Raw genomic sequence first — 6,783 nt, forward strand, 5'->3', positions numbered from 1 at the left:
AGAACAAAACATACTGTATCATACGAAATAGATGACATAGTACACCAAAGTAAGCACCACTTTCAAAACAACAACAAACCACCCCTTCTCTCTGAATGTCTTATTGGCCAAGAGGGCAGACAGAAGCATGCCAGTTGTCCAGAGGCAGCAGAACGAACCGTCTGGATCAGCAGAGGGGGTGTTTCTGCTGCTGTTGCTGCTGCTGCATCACAGCAGGAGTCTTCCCAAGCCTATCACCCTTGCAGGACTGGCCTGGGCATCCATCTGAGACAATTCCAAAGGTCTGAGTCACTGTCAGCTTGGGTCTCTCTCGTCTCTACACCATACTGCCATCTCAAGGCTGTGTTTACACAGCAGGCTTAAATAAGTACATTGAGACTGCAAGGCTGTAACCCATTGCCATCACCAAACTTGATATCTTCATTTTTAGGTATGTCATGATATGCAGTTCTTACGCTTTACTTTGCAGAGCTGTGTTCAGTTCAGTTGTTGCATGTAGGGGTTTCTGACTGAAGTCACCTCTTCAGCAAGTCAAATGGATGCTTGACTGGACTAGCTTTCCACTTTTCTGTCCTATGAATTCCTTGGTTGGATTGACTCAAAACACACTGTAAATCCAACCAAGCAGTTCATAGGACAGAAAAGTGGAAAGCTAGTCCAGTCAAGCATGCATTTGACTTTGAGTGATGTTTTGCTTAATGGTGAATTGCCACTAAATGAGTGAATATTCTGCTAAGTGAGTAAATAGGATTAAAGCCACAATTTTCCTCCCAGCCTAAAACCAGACAGCCACTTGGTTATTTAAAGCGGAGGGATGGGGCTGGAGAAACATACAAATGTTCACGTTCAGATGAAGCTATGGATGCACAGACTGACAATCCATGAGCTCGAAATTATACTTTATTATGTTGAAACTATATATATTTGTATTTATTTAACTAGGCAAGTCAGCATTGTTTATAAACATTGTTTATAAACATTAAACAATCTTTATTTTGTATCTATATTCTGGGTTATGATGGGGTAAGACAAGTAATGATGATTAATTTATTTTCTTGAAGAATCATCAATGGGTGTATCACTAATTGAAATTACCATTGAACAGCTGTAAATATTGCAGACTGTACCTTTAAAGCGAAAAAGCAAAGGCTTTTTTGATGCGCATGTGTGCAGGCATTATCTCTCACCTACTACACAGCCTCTGGAATAGGCACAATACTATCACATATATAAACATAACAGTGAGGCCAAACATACAATAACACAAATAGCACAATACCTCTTGAACACAGATGTAGATTTGTAGCCTAATTCTTCTCTGGATAAGCGTCCGAATATTGTCAACTGCTTCTAGCACACGGACTGTCTGGCTCCATCCAGTCTGCTGCTCTTGCCCCCCAGCGCCTCGCGCAGCGAAATGCTTGTAGCCTACTAAATCGCGTGATTTGTCAACTGTTACGCCAGCAAATTTAAATGAACCTGTGGATTAATCTACAAAATAAATGTTGTTTAATTGAATATGGAAATATAAACAAAACGTTCAAATATATTTTTTATGGAAATCTTTTGTTCTAATAGAAATACATCGTTATTGGAGAATATGTCTCAACCAAAATGTTTACCAAAAAGCATATTCCAAATCCTTAAGGTGCGTTTGCATTAGGACTTTTATTTTTACACAAATGTCATTCTGTAAGTGCTGTCTGCTGCTGGCATAACATAGTTTACAGTGCAACCGTGTGTGTGCGTGTGTGTTTGTCAGCTCATAAACAACATCATCAGAGTCCAGACCCTTCTTATGGCAGGTCTCCTAAAACACAACCAGCTATTACAAATATCCCTCAACAATCACCTAACACATTAACAATCATCTAATACAAATATCCCTCAACAACCATGTAATTAAGATGACGCCAGAGAAGAAGGATGACTGCCTTCTGAGAATTTGTAGGCAATCAATTAACCCCCACTGCCTTCCATTCTGCTAGAAAACGTACAATCTTTGGAAAATAAAATCGATGACTTACGCTGAAGATTAAAGTACCAACGGGACATTCAAAACTGTAATATCTTGTGCTTCATGGAGTCGTGGCTGAACGACGACATTATCAACATACAGCTGGCTGGTTGTACGCTGTATCGGCAGGATAGAACAGTGGAGTCTGGTAAGACAAGGGGCTGCGGACTATGTATTTTAGAAATAACAGCTGGTGCACGATATCTAAGGAAGTCTCGAAGTCTTGCTCATGTGAGGTAGAGTATCCCATTATAAGCTGTAGACCACACTTCTACCTATATAGTTTTCATCTGTATTTCTCGTAGCTGTCTACATACCACCACAGACGGAAGCTGGCACTAAGACCACACTCAATGAGCTGTATTCTGCAATAAGCAAACAGGAAAACGCTCACCCAGAGGCGGTGTTCCTAGTGGCCGGGGACTTTAATGCAGGGAAACTTAAATCTATCTTACCAAATTTCTATCAGCATGTTAAATGTGCAACCAGAGGGAAAGAAACTCTGGACCACCTTTACTCCACAACAGAAACACATACAAAGCTCTCCCTCGCCCTCCATTTGGCAAATCTGACCATAATTGTAACCTACGGATTCCTGCTTACAAGCAAAAATTTAAGCAGGAAGCACCAGTGACTCGATCAATAAAACATGTGGTCAGATGAAGCAGATGCTAAGCTACAGGACTGTTTTGTAAGCACAGACTGGAATATGTTGCCGGGATTCCTCCGATGGCATTGAGGAGTACACCACATCAGTCATTGGCCCCACCGTGACCGTTTGTACATACCCCAACCAGAAGCCATGGATTACAGGCAACATCCGCATTGTGCTAAAGGGTAGAGTTGCCGCTTTCAACTAGTGGGACTCTAACCCGGAAGCTTATAAGAAATCCCGCTATGCCTTCCAACAAACCCTCAAACAGGCAAAACGTCAATACAGATCGAATTGTACTACACCGGCTCTGATGCTCGTCAGATGAGGCAGGGCTTGCAAACCATTACAGACTGCAAAGGGAAGCACAGCCACGAGCTGCCCAGTGACATGAGTCTACCAGACGAGGTAAAATACTTCAATGCTCGCTTTGAGGCAAATAACCTTGAAATATGCATGAGAGCACCAGCTGTTCCAGAAGACTGTGAGTAAGACGTTTAAACAGGTCAACATTCACAAGGCCACAGGGCAAGATGGATTACCAGGACGTGTACTGCGAGCATGCGCTGACCAACTGGAAAGTGTCTTCACTGACATTTTCAACCTCTCCCTGTCTGAGTCTGTAATACCAACATGTTTCAAGTAGATCATAGTCTTTGTGCCCAAGAATACTAAGGTAACCTGCCTAAATGACTACCGACCCGTAGCACTCATGTCTGTAGCCATGAAGTGCTTTAAAAGACTGGTCATGGCTCACATCAACACCATTATCCCAGAAACCCTAGACCCACTCCAATTTGCATACCGCCCCAACAGATCCACAGATGACGCAATCTCCATTGCACTCCACACTGCCCTTTCCCACCTGCACAAAAGGAACACCTATGTGAGAATGCTATTCATTAACTAAAGCTCAGCGTTCAACACCATAGTGCCCTCAAAGCTCATCAGTAAGCTCAATAAGCTAAGGACCCTAGTATTCTACTATGTACTACCCTCACACCAAGCAATGATGCAGCCAGTCAAAATGCTCTCAATTGTGCAGCTGTAGAACTTTCTGAAGATCTGAGGGCCCATGCGGAGTGTATACTGGTGATTGATGTCAATCATACCACAGTCAGACGGTTATGATGTAAATACTTTATTATTTCTACCAGCTCACAAGTAAGGCCCTCTCACTTCATATGCAGTTGTCTCCTATTCTAGGGTTAGACTATACTTCGCTTGTTACCCCTCTCTCTTCAACTCACACATTTCCAACCTTACAAAATATGCATATGTTTTAAATTGTGGCAAATTGTGGCATAGGACTATGCTTCACTCGTAGTCTGTGACCTTATAAAATACACATTTTATTTGGCCTATTTGGAGTTCATTGATGCCACAAGGAAAGTATGTTGATACACAACTTCTGGCCTGATGAGGAGGCCATCTGAATCTGACACTTCTGTAATTTGACCAAACCTCTAATGATTCTGGTGTGTTTTGTGTGTTTAAAGATGTTTATTCACTTGTGTCTGAGGCCCCCTACTGGCCAAGAGACCATATCTCTATTTTGGGCCCTAATAGCCCATTTATGTGATCCTGAGTTGACTGTGCTGTTGTCTACAGATAATTTTCCTTGTCTGTCTCTGTAGATCTCTCTGAAGTATGAGAGGAATGGTGAGTACAGACATACCCGTAGTGGATTCCTCGTCGCTACCAACTGGGTTATGACTGCCGCCCACTGCATTGAGAAAGTCAACACAAACACACTGCTGATATTGACCAGCACAAAACTTTCATAACAAATATCAGTTAAGAAAAACAAGCATTGTATTTTACCAATGTGAGAAATGATTAGGTCTATAGCTTTTCCTTATTCCTCCATCCAGTCTGAACCTGAATGATCATGTGCTTGTGGGCAAGCACAACCCGGCAGAGGCTGAGCACAGTTCTAAGGCCTACCTCCAGTCAGGAAAGGAATCCTCGTGCACAGACACCATAACCCTGTCCTGCTGTCAGTGGGGTAAATATCATTATGGCTTGTATAATGTCTTGTAAAAACACAGGTAACACGACACATACAATATATTCCTGTGTAAGGCCAGGACAGTCTATGTACAGTATGTTCTCTTCCATTACATTGATGCTCATTAATCCCCTGCTTTGTGTGTGTTCCAGCCAGAGGCCCCACCCCCGACACCCTGCAGTAAGCCCTGATGCCCATGGTAACCTAATGTAGCAGGTCCTGATGCCCATGGTAACCTAACGTAGCAGGCCCTGATGCCTGACTGAGGGCTTGTAGGTCTGTTGTAAGGCAGGTCCTCACCAGACATAAACACCAACAGGGTCGCCTACGGGCACAAACCTACCGTCGTTGGACCAGACAGGACTGAGAAAAAGTGCTCTTCACTGACGAGTCGCGGTTTTGTCTCACCAGGGGTGATGTTCGGATTTGCGTTTATCGTCGAAGGAATGATCGATTTGGAGGTGGAGGGTCCATCATGGTCTGGGACGGTGTGTCACAGCATCATCGGACTCAGCTTGTTGTCATTGCAGGCAATCTCAGCGCTGTGCGTTACAGGAAAGACATCCTCCTCCCTCATGTGGTATCCTTCCTGCAGGCTCATCCTGATATGACCCTCCAGCATGACAATGCCACCAGCCATGCTGCTTGTTCTGTGCGTGATTTCCTGCAAGACAGAAATGTCAGTGTTCTGCCATGTCCAGCGAAGAGCCCGGATCTTAATCACATTGAGCACGTCTGGGACCTGTTGGATCGGAGGTTGAGGGCTAGGGCCATTCCCCCCAGAAATGTCCGGAAACTTGCAGGTGCCTTGGTGGAAGAGTGGGGTAACATCTCACCGCAAGAACTGGCAAATCTGGTGCAGTACATGAAGAGCAGATGCACTGCAGTACTTAATGCAGCTGGTGGCAACACCAGATACTGACTGTTACTTTTGATTTTGACCCCCCCTTTGTTCAGCGACACATTATTCAATTTCTGTTAGTCACATGTCTGTGGAACTTGTTCAGTTTATGTCTCAGTTGTTGAATCTTGTTATGTTCATACAAATATTTACACATGTTAAGTTTGCTGAAAATTAATGCAGTTGACAGTGAGAGGATGTTTCTTTTTTTGCTGAGTTTATATACTGTGAAACAGGACATCCACGCAACACTACTCTATCTGAAACCAACAGCCTTGATTGTTTTTTATTTTATTTACCTATGCAAGTCAGTTAAGAACTTATTCTAATTTACAATGACTTCCTTACTCCGGCCAAACCCTAACCTGGACGACACTGGGCTAATTGTGCGCCGCCCTATGGGACTCCAAAAAACATCCGGTTGTGATACAGCCTGGAATCAACCCAGGGTCTGTAGTGACGCCTCTAGCACTGAGATGCAGTGACTTAGACTGCTGCGCCACTGGGGGCCCCAGTGATGGATCAGCAACACCTGTTTCCTCTTCATATCCACACTGGCTACTACAGCTGAAATGTATGAGGAACAGGTTACAACCAGTTGTAGTCATTTAGCATTAAGCTATAATGGAGTGTATACTGTATGTCACATTTCTGAAAAAGGAGAGGAACTCCAAAGTAGCACTAACCTAGCAGCCTCTGGCACAGGAAGCGTGTATGTGTATGGAGCAGCAGCAGAGCCCGTTTCAGGTTTCTTTCTGCCAGTTCCACATCACAAACCCAGGAGTTCCAAAGAAACATCAATCACACAGACTTGTCTAAAAGCTGTTTTCATTTGTAGTGTCTGAGGTGTGTCTCTTTGTGATGTGGTGTTTCAACCAGGAAGTTAGTTTAAGTTCCTTTAAAGCGCAGAGATCATGGATATAGTTTCTCTATCCTGAGGGTTTAGCTGGTGGACGATACTCGGATGTGGGGTGGGAACTGTTTACCAGTGTGGTATCGTTTTTTTCTAGCAGTCATTTCTCCCTCCCAATGTAAAAACAAACATTTTGTTTTAACCCTTTGTTGGTACAATTACGTTGTCTGTCCAAAAGCATCTACAACCTGTAGCAAAACACTTCTTGGATACCAATTAATTTTATAAAATAGACAAGAAACATTGAACGGAGAGATACACCTTAGTTTTGTAAAAACACAATGTTTTC

The sequence above is a fragment of the Oncorhynchus clarkii genome, chromosome 7 (assembly GCF_045791955.1).
Source record: "Oncorhynchus clarkii lewisi isolate Uvic-CL-2024 chromosome 7, UVic_Ocla_1.0, whole genome shotgun sequence".
Classification (NCBI taxonomy): Eukaryota; Metazoa; Chordata; class Actinopteri; order Salmoniformes; family Salmonidae; genus Oncorhynchus; species Oncorhynchus clarkii.